This window comes from Haliotis rubra, unplaced genomic scaffold, assembly GCF_003918875.1.
Source record: "Haliotis rubra isolate DU_JTF1 unplaced genomic scaffold, ASM391887v1 Scf25, whole genome shotgun sequence".
NCBI classification, from domain to species: Eukaryota; Metazoa; Mollusca; class Gastropoda; order Lepetellida; family Haliotidae; genus Haliotis; species Haliotis rubra.
In genome coordinates, this window is record NW_025766558.1 from 3722055 (window position 1) to 3747161 (window position 25107).

A 25107-nucleotide genomic window follows, 5' to 3' on the forward strand; every position below is an offset into this window, starting at 1 on the left:
ATACGATCGAACCATAATAAAGTTTAGATCGTACCAATGATCGGTATAAGTGAAGGAGCGTACGTAGTTTGATCCCCTTCCCACTTTGAATTGGAGACAACCTTTAACAAATCGAGTGCCTTCAGGCATTTAGCTTTAAGGGATTTAATATGTGGCAGGAATGTTAAATGGGAATCGAAAATTAGGCCCAAGAATTTGGCCTCCTTTACAACTTTGATGGGAGTGCCATTTAAAGATAGTTCTGGGTCCTTATGAGGCTTATATTTACGGCAGAAATGTATACAATTAGTTTCGGATTTAGAAAATTTAAAGCCGTTTTCAAGACACCATTTATTTATTTTATTTAAACACAACTGCATTTGCCGTTAAATAGTATGCATATTTTTACCGCGACAAGAAATATTAAAATCATCCACAAAAAGTGATCCATCAATGGAATTGTTTAAAACCTTGGATAAACTGTTAATCTTAATGCTAAATAATGTGACAGACAAAATACTTCCTTGTGGAACACCCTGATCCTGATTATAATGGTCAGACAGGGTAGAACCCACTCGGACTTGAAATTGCCTGTCTTTTAAAAACTGTGATATAAAAAGAGGCAAACGGCCTCTCAAACCAAAATCATGTAAATCCTTCAAAATGCCATGCTTCCAGGTGGTATCGTATGCTTTCTCGAGATCAAAGAATATCGATACTGCATGTTGTTTATTTGCTATAGCATTTTTGACAAAGGACTCTAAACGTACCAAATGATCAATGATTCTACGATTTTTCCTGAAACCACATTGGATATTGGTGATAAGGTTATTGGTTTCAAGATACCATGTTAATCGATTGTTTACCATTCGTTCCATGGTTTTACAGACACAACTCGTTAAAGAGATTGGCCTGTAATTAGACGGATCGGTATGATCCCGGCCAGGTTTTGGAATGGGGACTACAATGGCATTACGCCAGGAAGTTGGGAAATTCCCTGTAGTCCATATCATATCAAATATATTTAGCAGTGTTTCCAAACACGATTCGGGCAAATGCTTCAGGAGTTGATAGTGGATATCATCAGCCCCTGTTGCTGTATCATGAGCTTGCTCAAGAGCGGTATGTAGCTCATGGAGTGAAAATAGTTCATTATAATCTTCACCATTGTCTGAGTTAAAATTTATTCTTTTCTTCTCCTGTTGTTTCTTGTGTTTTTGAAACTCAGGGACATAATTTGATGATGAAGAATGTTTGGCAAGCGTTTCGCCAAGTTTATTTGCTATGTCAGTTTTATGAGTTAAGAGATTATCACCATCCTTCAGATGGTGTACAGTAGATTTAGAACCTTTGCCCTTTATTCTTTGGACCATGTTCCACACCTTGGACATAGGTGTACGTGAATTTATTTTGGAAACATAGTTCCTCCAAGACTGACGCTTATTCTGTTTAAGTGCGCGTCGAGCCTTGGCATTTAAAATTTTAATTTTGTCTAAATTATGGACTGTAGGATGTTTGCGGAAAAATTTTTCAGCTTTCTTCCTACTTTTTCTGGCCTGTTTACACTCATTAGTAAACCATGGTTTACGAATGTGTGGAATTGCAGAGGACTTGGGAATAGCGTGGTCAGCAATGTCATTGAGTATATCGGACAACAGCTGTATAGGATCTTTGCTGTTCGCAAAAACATCATGTTTTAAGTGATCATCACACAGTGTCTTATATAGTCCAAGAGATAAGGTCCATTTATTTACCCCGAGAGGTCCAAAAGGGTTGAACATTGGTTCCTATGGGAAAATGTCTGAATTTTCAGAATATGTAAGTCTTACGTGTCAAAACTTGACCAATTTTCGCTAGAGGGCGCTGAAGTCATGACTCAGCATTTTTTCACCAACTACCCCACTACTGGAAATGTTGATTTTTTGCATATTAAATACAAATAAAGGGTGACATATTATATATTATATGAAAGCCAACACATTTGGCTTTAATAAAATCATAACATTAAGTACATCTTTGAACTCACTACTGTGTCAGTACACAGAAAAGACAAAAATTACATAAAAAATGGTAAAATGCACATCTTTCGTTTTTTACTATATAAGCAAATAAACCATTGAAGAGTATGTTTTTCTCATTTTGGATTGACAAATATGTAGTCAATCATTTGTAACAAGAATTATACCTTTCTATAAAGTTTTAATGGATCTACACCATGTTTTGTGAGGTAGGTGTCAAAGTTAAATTTCGGAAAAGGGAGATAACTCTTGTTTCTTCCATTCTGAGAACCCACATTTTTTTTGTCCTTAACACATAGCTAGGGCAAAAATTTCATTTAACTGTACTTCTACTACTTCTACCATTTAAAGTAGTAGTTGACAAACAACATTTAACACTAATAAAAATATTTACATGGTGAGGAAACCCATTATGTTGGATCAGATGTTCCAGTTATGGGATGTAAACATTTGTTGTTTTTTTCTTTCCAGTAAACAAAAGATTTAATACTTTCTAAATTGTTTCCATGAAGAAATCTTCTAGTTTATTTAGGTTCAACACATGCTGGTCATAAAGAGTGAAATACATGTAAATAGTTGTCTGGTACATATCATATTGGCGGCCATTTTTACTATGGAAACATGTCACAGGCTGTCATTGTGCAGTGGTTTTGGAGCTTCTCATCGATGTTTCTGTGGTTATTATGTGAGTATTCCTTTTCTATTTACATTATTAAATGTTCTGGAATGAAATAATGTATAAATGACAGGTAAAAAAATGTAAATAAACGGATTTGCTCTTGATTTAAACTTACAATTCAAACACTGGCCTTGCCAAACTTTTGGAAGCAGATACTATTTTCCTAACGAGTAATTTTATTTCTGTATTTTCTATATGCGTCTGCTGGTCAAATGTTTTGGATTTCAATTTTGGTCTTATGCTTTCAAGTTGGTGATAAATTCTTTGCATAAATGATTTATGCTTTTTTTACAACAGATCCAGTAAATGATAATGACCTCAAATAATATGATGGAATCCTGGATGGATTGCAGTTACCTCTGTATAGCTGAAGGGAGTCCCGACATGAGGGACACATAAGGTCTGTCAGAAAATTAATAATCTGGATCCGGTTGTTTCAAACATTAATAACCATTTAATCATTAATTAAGCTGTGATTAATTAATGATTTATTATCTTCTGCTGTATGAAACTCTTAATCATAAACCCTTCTTCTGTTTCAGGTGCTACATTATTACATCAATCGAATGTTCAGCAATGAGTAATCTCCCCCTGACATGCATTCTACATGTGGACACAGACATCCAGGAGCCCGTGAGACCTTTTGACAGTAAAACCTGGCAGACTATACAGGGAGTTGCCAAAAACAAACTTGAAAAAAACTCTTCGTCAAAGTATATAACAGCGTGTACATACTTGCGAAATCTAGATGCCATTGATGATTCACATGGTTATCACACCACTTGCTATAGGAAATTCACCGCCATACCAAAAGAAAGTGAAAAGCCAAAAAGTACATCATTATCTTTAAGATCACAACACCCAAGTGTGACTGTTACATCTTCAGGTATTTTTGAAACTCTGTGTATTTTTTGCCGAACTGCCACGAAACGGAATGGAAAGGAAAGAGAACGACTTGGAAAATGTGAAAGTCATGAGGCTGCAAGTAATATAAAAACTGCTGCTAACATTCTAAGTGATCAAGATTTATTGACCCACATTCATGACATTGACTTTATATCAAAAGAGGTCAAATATCATCATTCTTGTAGGAGATTGTACCTGAAAAGGGCAGAGATAAAGTCCCGATCTACAGATGAAACTTTTGAAGAATCAGCCAGCGGTGCCCAAGACAGTAGACACAGTGAAGCTTTCCGGTCAGTGTCAACCTTGATTGAGGAGTATATCATTGAAAAGAAAGGTGCAATTTATTTAACTTCCTTGCATCATAAGTATGTTACATTGCTTGGAAGTGAAAAGATTTACACCGCACAGAAAGTGGAAGCAAAGTTACTGGATAAATATGCCAATAAAATCAAAAGTACAAAGTCGTCAAACAAGAAAGGGAAGGTGATTCATGCTCCTCATCTGTCTGTCGAAGATGCACTGCTGTATGCTGAAGCTTATGAAAAGTCTACCAAAGCAAAGTTAGTTGATGCAGCCCTGATCTTAAGGCAACAACTCCTCAATCAAAAAGACAATGCTGGCGACTTAGAATTGCCTTTAACAAATGCCATAAGAAAGGGTGATGGTCATCCTTCAGAGGATCTGATGGCTTTCTTCCGAACCCTTTTTACCGGCTCTTCTACTCTGAGTGAAGAAGGAAGTTACAAAGCTGAACGTCACGTACAGTCTGTGTCCAATGATGTTTTGTACATTGTAACAAATGGGGTTGTTAAACCAGCAAAGCATTTGACACTTGCAATGGGGTTGAAAAGTATGACTGGCAGTAGGAAGGTGGTAGAAATCCTAAATCATTTTGGCCATTGTGTTGGTTACCATATGGTGGAGATGATCGAAACTGAGTTGGCAGAGACAATTCAACAGTCTGACTCCTCTGTTCCACACGGTCTTCTGAAACAATGTGGTCTACATACTGGAACAGCCTGGGACAATTATGATGAGAATACTGAAACCCTATCAGGAGCTGGAACTTTACATGACACATTTGGTATATGTTACCAAGATATTCCATTTATGCCCACTGGATCTGAAGCTTCCGAACCAAACGGTTCTCTAAAACCCGGCAAAGGAAAGAGATCATTTCAAGGTAGGCAGTATGACATTACACCTTACAGGAAGAAGCCTAAAATACAGACTTTTGAATACCAGGTAGCAGAGGATGTGGTGCCAGATAACTATGCAAAATACCTAAAGGTGGACATGTTGTGGATGATGGGTTTCTCTTGGAATCAACAAACACCACTTTGGATTGGTTGGAATGGCAGAGTAACAGCAGACTTGTTACCACAGCAAAAGATGGGTTACATGAAAAATCTGACACAACCACCTACACAATTGAATGTTGTTGCCCAAACCCTAAAAGTGTCCCAAGATGTAGCAAGGGAATGTGGAGAAGAAGTCAGCTTGGTAACCTATGACCTTGCTGTTGCGAAACTAGCTCTGAAAATCCAAGCCCAAGAAGCTCCCGTCTATGACAACCTCTTCATATGCTTTGGTAGCTTCCACATAAGCCTAGCCTACTTTGCATGTCTGGGATACCTCCTCGATGCCTCAGGCGGACCATATCTCTTGGCTGAAGCTGGTATACTTGCTGGTGGTTCACTGAATGGGTTCCTTTCTGGTAAACATTACAATAGGTGCAAAAGGATTCATCTCATACTGTCACTTGCCTTCTGGAAAATACACTTCAGATCCTTTTGTGACAAATACCCTGAATATATCACTGATGAGTTGAAGAATCTCATATGTGAACTTGGAGGAAAACCAACACCAGAGTCTGTTCAGTGTGCATTTGAGAATGAGGACCTCCAGAGAATCACACAAGCATATGCAGCATATTCAAGTGACACGAAAATGGGCAGCATGGAAAAACTGGACAATTTTGGATGATCTATATTGATCTGATCAATCTCTATCTCATGTTCAGCAGGGCTTACAGAACATGTGATCTGGATCTCTTTGTGCACTGTCTTGGACAGATGTGTCCAATCTTCTTTGCAATGAATAGGCCAAACTATTCACGCTGGATGACACTGTACTACCTGAAACTGGTGAACATTGACATTACACATCCCGGTGGAAGACAAATGCTTGAGAATGGCGGACTTGCAATCAAGAGATCTACCCAATCCTTTTCAAGGGTACCAGTTGATATGGCACTTGAACAAACAATTAATGCCGATGCTGCCTCCCGTAAAACAGGAATAGGAGCATTCGCCCGCTCTATGTCTGCTCTTAGTCGTTGGATGGTGACACGATCAGTGCGAACCACAGTTGTTTCAAACCTCCTGGAGATGGCTGATATCAGAAGCTGCGATGAAATATCCCATGACCAAAGACCATCACGTGTTCATAGGGACCAGGAGGATGTTGCAAAGCTCGAACAGGCCATTGAAAATAGTCTCAATCCATTTGGGGATAACTGTGACAAATCACAACTGTATTGCATCAGCTCAGGTAATCCTGTTCCTGAAGATATAGCCTGTGACTTAATCTCTGTCAGGGAGAAAGGACAGGAGTGGTATGAGCAGTTCAAAGATGGATGTTTTAGTGATGCTGACAGGTTTGAAAAACCAATTCGAAGGCGTAAAGTTAAAAACTTTGCATCAGCTGGAGTAAAGGCTGCCCTGTCCGTTAAAGACAAGGTGGTTAAAGACCTGAAGTGTACAACAGATCTGTTTGGACGTTTACTTTACCTTGCAACAACATCAAAATTAGACCTTGAGGAAGTACTGAAATATCCACTAACCCCCGTGCCTCTCTGCCTCGGACACACTGATGGTTCCCTGAACAAAACTGACAAATCAAAGCTTTTGTCCTGTCTTGAAAAAAAGATTGACCACAATCTGGAAACAATCACTCCCGATGCATGTGTCGTTGATGGGATGTATTTCATACAGTCACAAACACATTTGCCATCCACATATGGAGATGTTGCATTCACTATTCTTGGAAACTATGTCAGATGGGCAAACGTGTGGACTTTGTGTGTGATACGTACAAATCTCCATCTATCAAGGACAGTGAGAGAAGTCTTCGTGGGAAATGCGAACTCAATACAACCATATCTGGCCCTCTTCAGACAAGACCGAAAGATTTCAGTCAGGCATTACAATCACCATCATTCAAGACCTCGTTTCTTCGCTTCCTTGCTGATGAATGGTCAAAGGACAAATACAGTTCAACTTTGAATGGACATGACTTATATGTTGCCATTGATGAAGTGTGTTACCTTTTCTGCTCAACTGCAAGTGCAGTTGTTAGGTCTGTTGTTCACCAACTTCAATCTGGACATGAAGAGGCAGACACTAGAGTCATATATCACATCGTCACTATAGCAAGTGAGCTAAAGTCTCCAACTATATCAGTTCGTGCATCTGATACTGATGTTCTTGTCCTCCTCCTTCATCACGTCCACCGCATGCCAAACGCCCAAGTGAGGATGGATATTGGGAGTAGCAACAACAACACCCGTCGTTACATTGATGTTAGCTCACTTTGCTCACAAAACTATTGGCACAGACATCTGTCAAGCACTTCCAGCATTTCACGCCTTTACAGGTTGTGATTATATCTCAGCCTTCGCAAGGAAAGGTAAATCTCGCCCATTTCAGATAATGGTGTCTTCTACAAGTTTCACAGGGGCATCTGCAAGTCTTGACAGGCTAGAAGAGCCAACAGAAGAAATTGTTTCTAGAATTGAACACTTTGTCTGTACAATGTATGGGAAAGATGCTATCCATTATGTGAACAAAGCTCGGTACAGTGTCTTCAAAGATAGATATGCCCCCAAGGCAAACTGCTCACTTGACAAGATAAAAGGGTGTGATCCAAGTGCTTTTCCTCCTTCCAAGGATGTCCTTTTGAGAAAACTATCCAGAGTGAATTATGTATCAGCAATTTGGAGAAATGCTCATATATCCAATCCTGTTTCATCCAGCCCCGAGAAACATGGTTGGATGTTGGTCAATGGCAAATATGTGGTGTCATGGTTCAGCGGGAATCAAATGCCTACGTCATTCCAAATGGATTCCTGTATTACTACATCAACTGTTGACGAAGATGATGATTCAGACTTATCAGATTTTGGATCTGATAGTGATTCGAGCAGTGATGAATCCTCTTACTAGTAGGTAATGCTTTCCATGAGACCAGTGACCATGACTATACAACATTTACATGTGTGCTCACTTAAAGCATGGCTGACATGAAGCAACTATGTAATATCATTCTAACTGGTTGCAATCACTTGTGTAGCATTTTTATTAGTGTTAAATGTTGTTTGCCAACTATTACTTTAAGTGGTAGAAGTAGTAGATGTAGTAGAAGTGCAATTAAATGAAACTTTAATGGCTGCCAATATGATATGTACCAGACAACTATTTACAGGTATTTCACTCTTTATGATCAGGATGTGTTGAACCTAAACTAGCTAGAAGATTTCTTCAAGGACACAATTTAGAAAGTATTAAATCTTTTGTTTACTGGAAAGAAAAAAACAACAAATGTTTACATCCCATAACTGGAACATCTGATCCAACATAATGGGTTTCCTCACCATGTAAATATTTTTATTAGTGTTAAATGTTGTTTGTCAACTACTACTTTAAATGGTAGAAGTAGTAGAAGTACAGTTAAATGAAATTTTTGCCCTAGCTATGTGTTAAGGACAAAAGAAATGTGGGTTCTCAGAATGGAAGAAACAAGAGTTATCTCCCTTTTCCAAAATTCAAATTTGACACCTACCTCACAAAACATGGTGTAGATCCATTAAAACTTTATAGAAAGGTATAATTCTTGTTACAAATGATTGACTATATGTTTGTCAATCAAAAATGAGAAAAACATACTCTTCAATGGTTTATTTGTATATATAGTAAAAAACGAAAGATGTGCATTTTACCATTTTTTATGTAATTTCTGGCTTTTCTGTGTACTGACACAGTAGTGAGTTCAAAGATGTACTTAATGTTATGATTTTATTAAAGCCAAATGTGTTGGCTTTCATATGATGTATAATATGCCACCTTTTATTTGTATTTCATACACAAAAAATCAATATTTCCAGTAGTGGGGTAGTGGGTGAAAAAAATGCTGAGTCATGACTTCAGCGCCCTCTAGCGAAAAATTGGTCAAGTTTTGACACGTAAGACTTACATATTCTGAAAATTCAGACATTTTCCCATAGGAACCAATGTTCAAACCTTTTGGACCTCTGAGGTAAATAAATCAGGCCTTATCTCTTGGACTAATATAACACCCAATCAGCCCTGGCAAAGTTCCTTCTCGACAAAGGTGGATCATCCTCAGGGCTGATTGTTTTGAGAATGGTGGGGAAGTGATCACTCCCACACAGGTCATCATGAACCATCCAGTCAAATTCATTATATAAGGTTGAATCGGTGAGTGACAGATCCAGGGAAGAATATGTTCCCGTAGCTGGATGTAAATAAGTGGCTGAATCATCATTGAAAATACAGAGATTATTATCTGATATAAATTCCTCGAGGATTTTACCTTTATTGTTGGTAGGGACACTTCCCCAAAGCGGATTGTGTCCATTCAGATCGCCCATGATGATACATGGCTTTGGAAGCTGATCATACAGATTCTGAACATCCGACAGACGGACATCAGAAGATGGAGGGATATATAAGCTGCACAGAGTCAAAGCAATGTGCAGGGTCAGTCGAACAGCTACAGTCTGAAGATTAGTATGAAGGGGGACAGGGCTATGTATTATACCCTGTCGTACTAAGATAGAAGTACCTCCAGTTGCTTTATCTCCACGGGGAGAAAAGGAATGATAATCGCTGTATTGTCTCAAAGTAAAGTTATCTGTAGGTTTTAAATATGTCTCTTGGAGACAGAGTGCTGACGGCTGAATATCTTGTATCAGCAGTAGTATCTCATTGAAGTTATTTTGTAGTCCTCTGCAATTCCATTGCATTAGAGTAGACAATTGAGTCATGGCGGCTCAATTGGTGATCTCTCACGTGAATGCGAGGAGGATAAGCTAACCTCCATATCTAGAGGTCCAAATGAATTTTCAAGAAGTACCTCTGGAGGTGAAGGGACAACAGGTTTGTCTCTATTAGTCCTTTTTCCTTTTTTCCCTTTGGAATTCTGTGCGGCTGGTTGGGAAACAGAGATTTGTGAGTGAGACTCAGATTCGATTTCATCAGTCTGAGAACCAGACGTAGACTGAGTGACAGTGGCAGTAGGTTTTTTGGCTGAAGCTGAAGAGATAGGGTTTGATGACTTGACCCAAGTCAAGTCAGTCTGACACGCAGGGAGGACACTGCCACAGAGCGAGTGACTGCAGCAGCGTAGGTAATGTTTAAAGGAGTTGAGATTTGATTGAACCTTTTTTTGGCATCCAGGTAGGAAACATTTTGCTCACATTTTAATTTCATAATGTGAGATTCTCGCTGCCATACAGGGCATGATTTAGAAGAAGCAGGGTGTGCACCATCACAGTTAGCGCACTTGTAATCCTTGGTGCATTCGGTACCGTCATGGCGATCGCCACAACGATGACATGCTACAGAGTTTCGGCAAGATTGTGAGCCATGTCCGAAATGTTGACATTTATAACATCGGAGTGGACTGGGTACATAGACATCCACTCGGATATTAAAGTAGCTTGCTTTAATCGATGTTGGAAGAGACGAACGAGAAAAAGTCAAAAGATAAGTATTTGTCTTGGTAAGGATGCCTTCTTTCCTGAAGCTGAATCGTTTTACTGCTGAAACGCCCTGATCTTGCAATTCTGAAGCAATGTCCTCCTCTGACATATCAGCCAGGCATCTTGCCCTGTCGCGGATGATGCCACGACAAGAGTTCAGTGTCCTATGCACAGACACAGCAACCTCTATATTTGCAAAAGTCTTGATAGACAACAGATTGAGAGATTGCTGCCTCCTTGCACACTCCACAAGAAGCGAGCCACTACGGAGACGCGTAACATTTGTAACTTCTCCACAGATGCCAGAGATAGCCTTTGAAATGGCGAACGGGTTTAGTTTTATTGGGAGAAAGTCTGCAGCTTCAATTACAAGAAATCTTGCCCAGGAGTCAGTATTTGTTGAATTAGTTTCATTAGGACGATCTAGTTCGTCCAATCGTCTCTTTTTTTCGTTCCTAGTTGAACCAGCTTGTTGGGGTAACATGGTGAAAGGAAATATATTCGACACCCCTGCTCCCCCATGGAGTGTCAACAAGGACAGTGTCAATATGCACCGGATATCCAAGATGCTGACACCAGGGATACAGGGGTGTTATACTCCAGAGAAAACGACACAAATAGCTGCATTTGTCAACCAATTTCATGCCCGACTGGTTCGGCCCAAGACAAGAAATTTGAGACATACATCATTTGGAGGTCATTATCACTAGATTGGCCCATGAGCCACCGCCTTCTGGCATAGGACTCTAGGCAAATAGATATAATAACATAATTTTGAAACACAACATTCAATATCAACATTATATAAATGTACATGAATAAAAATTTGAATGTTTCCATGCACAGGGCATGGCGTGACCAGCCGATTGATAGAACCGGGCCAGTTCTACCACCCGTCTAGGTGAAGTAAGGGGCGAAGTGGTGTGATGGGCAAAGGGAACACGGTTCAAAGCTCCCAGTGCTCTCAACCACCAGACTCCCGTCCTCCACCGACACAGGGGCGCAACCCACGGCAAACAGGTTGGTGGACCAAATATACCCCCCGGGTCCACAACGGGGGGTTGCAGGGCGCTTAGCATTACCCAGCACCCACCACGAGGAGGTGGCCCTTCATGGGTGCCCCGTTGTCAACGAGGGTGATGGAGACGCCACTGATCCGCCATAACATGACTGAGTTCTGTCTAGAAGAAACGTTTGCGCATCGCGCAGGGGAAGAGGTTTAGTTTTCTCGAAGTATACGGAAATTACCGAGGCCTTGCGAATGATCACTTTTGAAACAACGTCGCTGATTGCACAACTAAATCTGATTGCCTCCAATCACGAGTCTTGAACGCTCACACCATGAAAGGGCCGTATTAGAACAGAGGTTACGTAGGAAGATATGACAGGAGTAACCTCTGTGGGAAGAGAATGATCAGAGCCATGACTGCAGCAATTTTGAAGAAAACTTTATAAAAAGTCATGGGTGGGGCAGAAATTTTGATTGAGAGGTTAGTTGCTAGAGTAGCTTAGTGGTGACTTATTTAGGAGAGGGATTTGACTGCGATGATGAAGCTGGCTAGACTTTTGTGATACATTTTGTTTTTGCGTGCGATGTTATGTAGTTTTTTTGGCTGTTGGGTTTTGCATGAGAATTGCTGCTGTAATGAATTCAATGATGAGGTTGAGGTTGTGGTTCATGTTTTGTGGGGTGAGTGTAAGGTTTATTTGAGAGGCATGTGTAGTGGGTTGTTTGGGTTTGAGTGAGCGTCGTTTTGGAGATGCAGTGAATGAGGGCTGGAGCTGGGGTGGAGGATGTAGGAGGGAGTGGTTGGTTGGGGGGTTGGGGTGCAGTTTTGGAGCGGGGTTATTTGGGTGGGTTGGGTTGGGTGGGGCTGGTAGTAGTGTTTTTAGTGGGTTGGGAATTTGGGGGTGGGTATTTGGGATTGGGTTCGGGTTTGGACTTGGGTTTGGTTGGTTTGGGGCGGGGTGGGTTAGGGTGTTTGGGGGCATGTGTTTTGATTTGCTGAATGTCCGTGTATTTCGCAACGTTTGCAGTATGTAGCGTGTGTGCATTCTGTGATGTCTGACCAACACCTTGGGCATAGTGAGGAGTGTCTGCAATTGTCTGTTGTGTGGTTGTATTGAAAACAGTTTTTGCATTGGTTGGGTTTTTTGCGAGGTGGATGTACTTTGTAATTAAGGTCTCCGAATGTGATGAAGTTGGGTAGTGTAGTGGACTGAAACGTGAGAAAAGTGATTTGGGTGTTAGGTTTGCTTGCGGATGGCTTCTTTGTGTTAATAGTTTTGTAATCAATGATTTTGGGGTTGGGTGCTGATGTTGTTGGCAATGTTGATATATTTCTGTATGTCTGCTGGTTTTTCCCTGTTATCTATGTGTATTATATATAAATACGCCCTGTGTTTGTGTCTGCAACCATGGATATTCCCATTTTATTGTGTTGCCGTCGATGTGACCTTGAACCTTCTGCCACAGAAGTTGATGTATTTGTATGTGATGTTTTGTTTTATTGAGACAGAGGGCGAATTTGTTGGTAGAGTATGTTTGGTTTAGTGGTGTGTTGGTGTTTGTGGCGAATGCAAGTAGTAGGTGTTTGGTGGGTAGTTGTTTGGGTGGTTTATCCTTGTCACATGTTTTCTTGTTAGAGTGTTGTGGTGCTTCAGGTGAAATGTGGGGGCGTTTTTTGTTGGGTTGTGTATTAAGGATTGTGGGGGGTGGGGGTAGGGATTTGGTTGTTTCCCTAGGTTGAGATGGGAGTAGGTGTTCGAGGTTTATGCCAAAATTTATGGGAATTGGGTCAATGTTGTGTGGGGAGGCGAGTTGTGGGAAGTCCTTGTTTGGTGTTGAAAATAGTGATGTGGATGGTAGTGGGGATGACATGTTACAAAATGAACAATATGTACATACAAGGTTAATGATGAACATGAAATATTTACAAAACAATTTGATGATGATTTAATGGTATTAACACTTAGTTGATTTGATTTAGATGGAGGGTAAATACAGATAGGCAAGTAGTACTTGCAGTTTAGTGGTGGGGCGAGAGCCCGGAGTGCCGGTGGCTAGGCGCCCTGGTCGAGACTTTTTGCGATTGTCTTTTGCTTGGGTTTGAGGTAGGGTTGGAAGAAAGAAGGCGACGCCAGGGTCCGTCAATTGATGTGATCCGTCGATGCTGCTCCGTGATTAATCAGCGACCGGCTCCAAAGACGCTCAATCAGACAATGTATGTATGAATGTGAATGTATGCTGACGAACGAACGAAATTAATGGTTTAACGTCGGCTTTTAGCATAGCCAATGTCGCCGACGGGGTAGGTGGGGATTGAAATAAATTAATTAATAGTGTGTTAATAGGAATAAGCCACCATACCCCAGTGAGAGTAATTGTACAGCATATCGGGGTTTAATTTGTAATAGTGCAGTTAAGCTGTGTTTGGCTGGGGTGGGGAAGATGGAGTGATTATGCACACTATATATAGATAAAAGACAAACAAATTACAAAAGAGCATATATACAACTGTGATAGATGAAAACAAATTGTGAGAGAAGTAGGCGATTGTCTTTTGATTGATTTTAGAGTCTATATACAAAAGTCAAAATGGCAAACACTTGCGGCTTGGTTTGTGTTGGCTTGGGTGGCCACGGCACGGCGGCCGGTGGGGTGGGGGTGTCGGTTGGCTGTGCTGTAGGCTGGTGTCTGTTAATTTGTAGAGGAGGAGGGTTAATTTGGTGAGCTCAATGAAGATGTGGTGATAAATGGCGGCGATCGGGTCCAGGCGTACCTTGTATGTCACGCTCCAAGCGAAGCGAAAAAATAAATCAATGAATCAATGTGAATCAATGAATGTGAATGTGAAAAGATATATGCTGAAGGTCTGGTGCTGGTGTTATTGTAGAGGTAAGCCGAAGCTGGGAGAGGTGGAGGGGATCGAGATGGCTGTTTTAAGGTGCGGCGCGCGGACGTCGGAGAGGACATCCGCGCTATGGAATGTGAATTTGGATCCCTTTCCTAAATATAGGCGCTAAGAGTGAGTATGGGAAGGAGTTTGATAATTTGTTTGGGAGGGTCTAAATTTTATGCATAATGTTAGAATTTTGAATGAAAGTGAGGTCATTGGCTCCCTCCCTCTGCAAGCAGTCTGCGGTCTGCTGTTTATTTTGATGACCCAACACTGCCGCTGTTACAGGTCATTGGCTCCCTCCCTCTGCCAGCAGTTTGCGTTCTGCTGTTTATTTTGTTGACAGTTACATAGACAGATGCTTTAATACAAATGCATAAAATCGGTGATTTACAATGTGATTAGGTTGTCTGACAAAACATCCACTTGTACAGTTTGATATCGATTGGGTCATTGGATGAAGAGATATTTACCAAAAAACTGGTCCACATGCATTTCATGCAAAACTATAGTTAGGAAGGCGCGCGCGGACGTCCGCACTGGGAAAGGTGAATTTGGATCCCAAGTCTAAACAGTGGAGATTATGTTATCGTAGATTTTGTTTGGGATGGTTTAAATTTTTCCAATTAAGTTGGAATTTGTGAGGAAGGTTGATATAACGTTGAATATGTTGGGTGGGTTGGGTAACAGATGGATGTTGTTGTGATTTTTGTTTGGTACAGAGTTGTGTAACTGTGTGGTGTTTGTTTTTTGCAGATGGCAGTGTGTGAATATATGTCCAATTGTGTCAGGTAGTTTGCAGTGTGTGCATAGTGCATCTGGGTGTATGTTTTGTTTATATAATGTGTGATTTAGGTTGGTGATGCCAGTAATTAGTTTTCAACACGTAGCCTTAGGTTGGTGATGCCAGTAATTAGTTTTCAACACGTAGCATATCTCGAGCGAGTACATTTATCTGTGCAACAGCATATCGTTTCTCGGGTTTGATGAAGATTTTAAGGTGCGTCAGAGTATCTCCCCTTTCTACCATATGAGTTTTGATCGATTATTCAGAGCAGGACTTTTGGACTCAGCATCAAGATGGGACAAAGGTCTTTGTCTGTTACTGATGTGGACTAAAATCCTATTGATTGAGTCATTATTATTGTCAGACGATATAGTACTTGGACCTTGCATGGTACCTTCAGAAGTTCCTTCCATCAATGGTTTGTTGCTTTGAGAAGCTGGAGTGACGTCATTGGAGGCGGATTCGTTTTGTGTGTAGTATGTATGTTGAATGCTACCAGATGCTCTTTGGGCCTCTCTAGACTTGGATATTTGCTTGGTTGTTGACTGGTGTTGGAATCATTGTCAGGCGTGCTCTGTTTCGCTGCCTCCGCGTAGGAGTTATGTTTATTCTTCTTTCTTTCCAACATGGTCACCATCTTTGTTAGGTCTCCTAGAGACGATGAGCATGATTTGCACTGGTCATCCACGGACTCGACTTCACCCCGTCATGACTTTACCTGTGAAACCCATGTGTTGACATTGTAAAGCTGACGACATATACTGAGTCAAAAAAGAAACTTCACAAAATGGAATTTGAAAAAGAATGAATAATTTTTCTCTGATGATACATCTATGTATCCGAAATGGGATCCCTATCTTTCGACTCTAGAAAAACGTTAGTAAAACCCACTCAAACTCATCCATCCGTCGTGCAAATGACGTTAGTGCCAAATCAGGTTTTGCACGTGCAGGCGATCACGTGATCTTCGAAGTTTTCTTCATATGCACGTGTTTGCAATGGCCTCAAAAATTGAAAAAACACTTTTAAACCACAGTTCTAACGGTACTTGAAATGCCACGATTGTCAAATGGGCAACGTGAATGTGCCGTTTGCATGTTGCAAGCGGGAAGATCAGTTATTGATGGCGCAAGAGCAATGGGATGCAGCCGTCGTACTGTGTATGACTTGCGAGGTCGTCTACAACAAACTGGCACAACTTCTGATCGCCCAAGGTCGGGTCGTCAACGTGTGACGTCACGAGCAGAAGACCGTCAAATCGTCCTACGTCACCTACGTGACAGATTTCTGCCGGCTACACGAACCAGGGCTGAGATGTTATAGAGGTCGACTGTCCTCACAGACCATTCGAATTCGGTTGCGGGCTTCCAATCTCCATTCTCGACGTCCATATCTTGGGCCAATATTGACGCTGTTTCATCAACGTCAACGTCTGCTGTGGGCCCAACGTCTCCTCCGATGGACCCAGAGAGACTGGAATCGAGTCGTCTTTAGCGATGAATCCAGGTTTACCCTCAGATTCGCGGACGGCAGGCATAGAGTCTGGAGACGACGTCATGAACGGTATGCCCAATGTTGTGTACAGGAAGTCGACAGATTCGGGAGCGGAAGTTGCATGGCGTGGGGGGCTTTCTCTGGGAAGAACCGTTTCCGACATCTGGTCATCCGTGGAAACCTCACAGCTGCTGCTTACCGCGACCAGGTGCTCACCCCTGAACTCGTTCCTTTCATGGCGGCTCATGGCCCAGGTCTACAGTTCCAACATAATAATAATGCTCGGCCGCATACCGCGATGTTGACACGAAATTTCCTTCAAAACGCTGGAATCAACGTCATGGACTGGCTATCGAGGTCCCCTGACCTTAATCCACTAGAGCAGGTTTGGGATGCACTTGGGAGAAGGCTTCGTGGTCTTAGGAACCAACCTCAGAATTTGCAGGAACTTGGTGCTGCCTTGCAAAGCAGTGGCGCAGAATCCCCAACCACGTGTTCACAAGCATCAGGCAGTGGATGAGGAAACGGTGTTTGGCAGTGGTGAACGCGCGGGGCGGCCATACACAATACTGAACTGAGAAATTTCGCATTTTTATTCTTGTGACTTGTCATTCTGTATACCCATGTTTTGGAACGGCAGTGTAGCCTAATGGAACTGATTATGGCACTGTCAGTGTATCGAGTACATCACACAGATCTCAGCAATGAAATAATAACAATTTAACCATCTTACCATTTCTTGTTCTTTTATAGTACCCTGAAGAAAGAATGTGAAGTTTCTTTTTTGACTCAGTATATTTGTCATCCTCCACCCCGGCCAAGATCCAGACCAGATACTACAACATTTGAACAGCCAACACAACCGCATCAAATTCACCATGGAACCAGAAACCAACTACAAACTACCTTTGCTAGACGTTGTCGTGTACCGTATCCCTACCAACACTCTAGGCCACTGTTTACCGAAAGTCGACGCACACCAACCAATATGTGTGTGACCAGCTCTTCAAAATAACAAAGCCGCTGGTATAGGGGAGGACGTTTTATTTCCGTAGGGTAGTCAGTCCCACAAAACATCACCCTGAAACATTTGGCAAAGAATCCAATGGACAGCAAAACAATCATTCTATGAGAATATTTTATATAACAAATAGGGTAACATTTTATTGGTCGCAATAATTAAATTAAAATGGTCATGTTACACAATACACACGCACACAACATTCAAAACAGTCACACAATGTACTGAGGAAAATACACCTTACCCATCTATGGAATGGAGTTTACAATTCTACCGCTTTTTGGCACCTGCAAACAACATTTGTCAATGTCACAAAATTGCCAAGGCATACACAAGTGCATACACTGCAGTTACATGTTATGCTAGAAATAATTTGCTAATAATTTATTTGTAGTATTTTAAACGTTTTACTCAAGCATAATATAAATAACAACCTCTAACTTTAATGTATTAAACAAAACAAGTATTAATTAAACTAACCTTCTGTGGCAAGTGACAGTGCTGCTGCTGCTGCTGTGCTGTGCAATGCTCGATACTAAGTGCCATGTGCTTGGACACTCAGGGTATTTAATATGCATGAGAAAATGAGGTGAATATCCGGTGGTTTCATGTTTTGTGCAATTGTACGCATGGACTAAAGTAGCTACATGTGGTTTCCAATCAACTTTCTGATCCGGTTGCAATGTACCTAACATATCAAGTAAAGTCCTATTGAAACGTTCACACTGACCGTTACCCATATGGTGATATGGTGTTGTCCTAGACTTTTTGATTCCGGTTATGGTACATGACTCCCAAATGAGACGACTCTCAAAGTTTGCTCCCTGATCAGAATGTATTCTGGATGGCAACCCGTAATGGACAACAAAGTTGTTGAAGAAAGCTTCTGCTGTAGTACGAGCCGACATATTCTTTGTGGGTATTGCTTGGGAATACTTGGTGAAGTGATCTGTAATAACCAAGATATGCTGATATTTACCTTTAGACGGGTCTAGTGTTAAAAAATCCATGGCAATCAACTCCAACGGGTACATGGTTTTGATGCTTACAAGTGGAGCTCTTGTATTTGCCTGAGATTTTCTCCATAAACACCGTTCACAATTTCTGATCCAGTTCTCAGTATCACTCGCCATTCCGGGCCAGTAAAACCTTTCCCTAAGCAAAGACAATGTCCTGTCTCGACCCATGTGTCCCATTTCATTATGAAGGGACTCAAAAGCTTTCTGACGAACATGAACTGGAAGAATCAACTGTTCTGTAGTTACATTCTCAAGTGAGATAACTCGGTACATGACGCCACGTTTGAGCTTCAGATGATGAAAACTTCTCAGTAAAGTAGTAAAGTCATTGTTGATGAACTGACCTCTCTTGGGTTTGACCCCTGATCGGACAAAACTAACCATGGCTGAGATAACAGGATCCTTGGCCTGCTCTTCTCTCCAGTCACGAGGAGTCATTGCAGTCAAATCTCTACCTGTATTCAGATCATAGACACATCACCGACCGCACTCAAACATTCAATGTAAGTTGATGTTGTAGTGGATTGGCAAATTGCTTTCACAGAATCTCTAAGTATCTGCTCCTCTGATCTGTCTGCAGCATTCAAACCTTGAATTTGTGATAGCCTATCTGCATCCTTGTTGGACTTTCCTGCTCTGTATTTGACATCAGAGTTGTAAGAAGAGAGATTGGCTGACCACCTGTGACCAGTCGCATCTATTTTTGCAGTTGTCAGAACATACGTCAACGGATTATTATCACTAAACACAGTGAAATCATGACCATACAGATAATCATGGAATTTTTCTGTTACTGACCATTTCAGAGCTAAAACTTCCAGTTTATGGGCAGTGTAATTTCTTTCTGACTTGGTCAAACCTCGACTTGCATATGCAATAACCTTGAGTTTACCATCCTGACTCTGGTAAAGAACAGCTCCTAACCCTGCTTGACTAGCATCTGTATGGAGTTCAAAAGGAAGGGAGTAATCACAGAAACCAAGTATTGGTGGAGAAGACAATCGATCCTTCAGTGCCACAAATGCGTCTTCTTCTTCAGTTATTCTTGTACTACCCTTCTTACTATCCAACGGTGATGGCATTAGCTGAGACAGGGGTTTAGTAATCTGTGCAAAGTTCTTTACAAAACGTCCATAGTAACCTGTAAACCCAAGAAATTGCCTAACCTGTAAGGGGTTGGTTGGTCTTGGCCATTTCTGAACTGCTTCTAGTTTTTCAGGATCAGGTTCAATTCCATCTTCTGATATGATATGACCCACATATGACACCTTTCTTTTGAAAAAGCTGCATTTCTCTGGAGATAACTTCAAACTGCACTCACGCAGCCTTTCCAAAACTTTGCCTAATCTTGAGAGATGCTCCTCGTAAGTGTCAGCAAATATGATGAGGTCGTCTATGTATACCACACATATGGTCAGATGGAGATCACCAAGGCATTCTTCAATCAATCGTTGAAAGGTAGCTGGACTATAACACAAGCCAAAGGGTAACCGGTTATACTCGTAAAACCCTAAAGGACCAACAGTAAACGCTGTACGTACTTTATGTTCCTCTAACACTTCCACTTGGTAATAACCTGACTTAAGATCCAACTTTGAGTAGAATTTCTTTCCTGTCAATTGATCAAGAATTTCTTCTATCCTGAGTAAAGCACATGAATCTTTCACCGTCTTGGAATTCAACTCTCTAAAATCTGTACACATCCTTAACTTTCCATTTTTGCGACGACAAAGAACAACATTGGACGCCCATGGACTATGTGAGGGTCTGATAACTCCACAAGCAAGTAATTGCTTAAGATGTCCTCTAACCTCTTCAAACATAGAAAGTGGTATGCGGCGATGGCCTTGTTTGAATGGAATATCACCAGTTAGATCTATTCTATGCTGAACTGCTGAAGAATGTCCTAAATCCAAATCACCTTGTGAAAAAGACATCTTTAAATTCAGAAATGACTTCCATACCTCTTGTCAATTCTTCATTAGTCAAGTCACAAGGTAATATTTCAACCATTTCTAACAATGAATCAACTCCCAAACTACCATCTACCTTGGGCACATCCTCAATAGTAACAGGCTGTAATTCACAAACAACTGCCATTGGAGGTTTAACAACAGTGCGAGTTGTAACATTGGAAATGTGTACCTGAACTGGACCTGGATTCCGATAATGGTAAATGCTTAATGTTGGTGAAATATCTAAGTCAGTTGGCACAGCTGAATTCTCACATGGTTGTGTCATGGCTGTAACTTGAGGATAACACAAACCTTTGTCAACATAACCCTGTATCACTACCTGGGAGTTAGCTGGAATAACAATGTTACGAGACTCAGCATTTTTCATAAGTCCTAAACGGTAACTATACCTAGCCAATTGCTTCTCAGCCAGAACCATGCTATGGAAGGACAAATACCAAGGTGTATGCAAGTTTGCTTTTTGTAGAAATCTTGGTACATGCATATCCCGACAACTTTCCAACAGAGTTGACAACACATTTGTCCCAAACAAAACTCGAACTGAATGATTATATCTACTGGATGGAACTACCAACAACATACATGGTAACTTATCACCTCTTGCCAAACCTTTAGCCTCAAAATCTGCTATGATAAATCCTAAGTATGGAAGTGGATTCCCATCAGCACATTCTATGTCCAGTACTTTATCAATTGATGAATAGGAAGATGTTCTAAGTTCTTCCTATAAAATTCTTCACTAATTGTTGAAACAGTGGATCCCGTGTCTAACAATGCCTTAAAAGATAACCCTGCAAGTATGACATCTACCTTATTGGCTTCACCAACTAATCCTTCTGGTTGTGACGACCATGACTTCGAGGGGTTAGTACTGAAGAGGCCCCTGCTTCCCCCCTCCGCTCAGGGCCGCTTCTGTTTAAAGACCGACAGTGATCTAAAATTACCCTTCATCCTATTTGCAAATGACCTGGATAACCACATCTCCAACATACTGGTTCCTTTGCTTGTCCAGATGAACTCTGATATTTGGGACTATCCACCTCAGGGCTCCGCTATTAGGTATTTATAGATTCTGTTGATGCATTACCACCATGTGGATGGGAGGATTGATGATGCTGGGTAACCTGTTGCTTTAATGATCCTAATTCAGTTGACAAACACTGCACCATGGTCTTAAGTTCCTGCATATATCTGAAGAATCATTAACCTGTGTTACCTTAACAGGAGTTGGTTTCTTGCGGACATCTGACCTAGCCTTTCTGTGATCAAAGTCAAACTCAATTCTTTGGACAGCAACCCTCAACTCATCAAAATCCTTAATGGAATCGTATTTGTGAGCAGACAAATCCTTCAGTGTAGGTAACAAGCCTTGCCAGAAAACACTTCTAAGGTCATTATTAGTGTCAACAGGTGAAGTTTGAGAATGGCGAGTAGCTTTAGCATAAAGATCTTCCAATCTACATCCCCATGCAGTCACTGTTTCAGTAGTTTCCTGTTTATCACTGTAAGAACAAGCTATCAGAGACTCGCGTTCCTCGCAAATGCCATATACACTCTGTAGTTTATGCAAGATAGATTGAATGTCAGCTTCAGGACCTAGCCTTATAGCCACACGACCTGCTTCGCCTTTAAGTGAACGTCTGATGGCTTGGGAGATTACATGATGCGGGTAAGCATTTTCCTTCATCAAACAATCTGTTTCATAACGCCAGAGATCATAACTTGCTTCCCCCTAACCTAGTTCTCCATAGAAAATGGACAGCCTGGGAATCTGACTAACAGTGGTGCTTTGCTTACCTGTTGATGGCTGATTCTGGGCATCATCTTCAAGTTTTACCTCGGGCCACTTACCCTCAGCCTTTAGACTGTTCACCATCCATGTGCTTATGTCATCAGGCTTTTCTATAATTGCTGGACATATGCCTAGTTGTTTCAATGTATTACCCAAACTAACAACCTCTGGGTCTACTTCTACCTGCTCAGGATCCTGTTCATTAAGTGACATCTAATTCAGAATCAGAATCTGACATGACCTAGAAACCCATTTGACTAACTAGGAAGGTAGGTTACCATTATGCCACAGTACAAAATAAATAGAACACATCGGACCCCACAAACGTAAAAAAGTAAACAATCACTAAAGTGGTCTTAGCTGTGCAGGGTGTAGTGCTCAAATGAAATTTAAATTGGCTGAATTATATAGTTGTAAATCTTAATATAGTTCAGCTGAGCTTCAGTATATTTAGTTACTAAGGTATCTTAGAACCCACTGACACTAACAACCACAAGACACACAGACAATCCAATCAATCACTTTACTACATTCACACAACAAAACATGATTAAGAATATGTTGCAACCTATGTCCTCACCCTAATCACAGATAACAATATCACATCTCAAAATTCATTCCATGATAAAAAGAAAATTGGATTCACAATACATTTAAAGTACATTCAAAATATCACAAATCACCCTAATCACAATATCACCAATCAACCTAATCATAATCGGGTTTCAAAATAAAACCTTAGTATCCAGTCTCTATCACTGCGTAGTAATTAGTCAGCAGTGTCCAATACAACACACAGCATCAAGAAACACACAGCATCTCAATATCACAAACAATGTGAAGCACAACTTGAGATCAGTCCTACCACATGGCCAACTTCCCAAATCCCTCTGTGGACGACTCCTGGAGATTGGGATCCTCACTGAGGGCTCCAAATGTGACCAGCTCTTCAAAATAACAAAGCCGCTGGTATAGGGGAGGACATTTTATTTCCGTAGGGTAGTCAGTCCACAAAACATCACCCTGAAACATTTGCCAAAGAATCCAATGGACAGCAAAACAATCATTCTATGAGAATATTCTATATAACAAATACGGTAACATTTTATTGGTTGCATTAATTAAATTAAAATAGTCATGTTACACAAATACACACGCACACAACATTCAAAACAGTCACACAATGTACTGAGGAAAATACACCTTACCCATCTATGGAACGGAATGGAGTTTACAATTCTACCCCTTTTTGGCACCTGCAAACAACATTTGCCAATGTCACACAATTGCCAATGTCACACAATTGCCAAGTGCATACACTACAGTTACATGTTATGCTAGAAATAATTTGCTAATAATTTATTTGTAGTATTTTAAAAGTTTTACTCAAGCATAATATAAATAACAACCTCTAACTTTAATGTATTAAACAAAACAAGTATTAATTAAACTAACCTTCTGTGGCAAGTAACGGTGCTGCTGTGCTGTGCTGTGCAATGCTGGATACTAAGTACCATGTGCTTGGACACTCAGGGTATTTAATATGCCTAAAAAACTTGTACCCAATCAGAGACTTAATCTCTGGTCACATTACACACAATATGAAATTGAGGCCAGAATGAACCACCTCACTTCCTTAGTGATGTAAATATTCCACAAAGGGGCACAATTCAGATGCACCTCAACCAAATAGAATTTTACTAACAAACCCTCAACAAAACCTTTTATCAGTTTTGTAAATCTGATTTTAAACAACCACTATGTTTATTAAATAACCCTTCATCAATGAAATCTTTAAACATATTTTTGGAGTTTAGAAGTTTATACTTTTTATTTGCATAATTATATAATTACATAAAACACCTTCACCTGATAACAATAAAATCTGATATGTCTCAATTGACATCATATCCTGCTACATGTGCACTACCAGTCCAACAATCCACCACAGGTGAAGTCTGGTATAATATCAACACTCACCATGAGAGCCAAGAACATCTGCTCTACTGATCATCAAGAGGAAATAAACCATTTCAAAGAAGCGTTCATTCACCTCAATGATTATCCACCCCAATTAGTCAGCAGGACAATTGTTTTAACCCGTGAAGATGCCGGGGTAGAATAGATCTTCAGCAACCCATGTGCTTGCCATAAAAGGCGACTATGCTTGGCGTAAAAGGCGACTAACGGGATCGGGTGGTCAGGCTCGCTGACTTGGTTGACACATGTCATCGGTTCCCAATTGCGCAGATCGATGCTCATGCTGTTGATCACTGGATTTTCTGGTCCAGACTCGATTATTTACAGACCGCTGGAATATTGCTGAGTGCGGCGTAAAACTAAACTCACTCACTCAATTTTAACCCTTTCACCATCAACTAAGGTACAAAATACCAGAGCCAGCACCGATACAAATCTCCATCCCCTATATTTACAAGACCCCCCACCAGATCATCAAACTCCTGAAGCAACAAGCCGATATAGACTCGACGTTCTCCACTTCACAAACTCTAAACAACCATCTACAGGCCAACGGGCGTGACCACCCCAACAACGGAAAATCCAATCCCAAGGGTGTGGTTTACAACATTGACTGCAACTGTGGACCATCATATATATTGGCGACACATCCAGGCCAATCAACACCAGAGTGAAAGAGCAACAGGTGTCAACAAACAAATCCCACAACAAATCAGCTAAATCAGAACACATTCAGACCAACCCCAGCCACCAAATCAACTGGACAGAATACA

At 40.9% G+C, this 25107-nt stretch overlaps 1 protein-coding gene across 1 annotated transcript in view; it reads left to right on the forward strand.

The window, feature by feature from the left end:
* Positions 1-25107, forward strand: part of LOC124279323 — a 133911-nt gene that overhangs the window by 62077 nt on the left and 46727 nt on the right. The window lies entirely within an intron of this gene.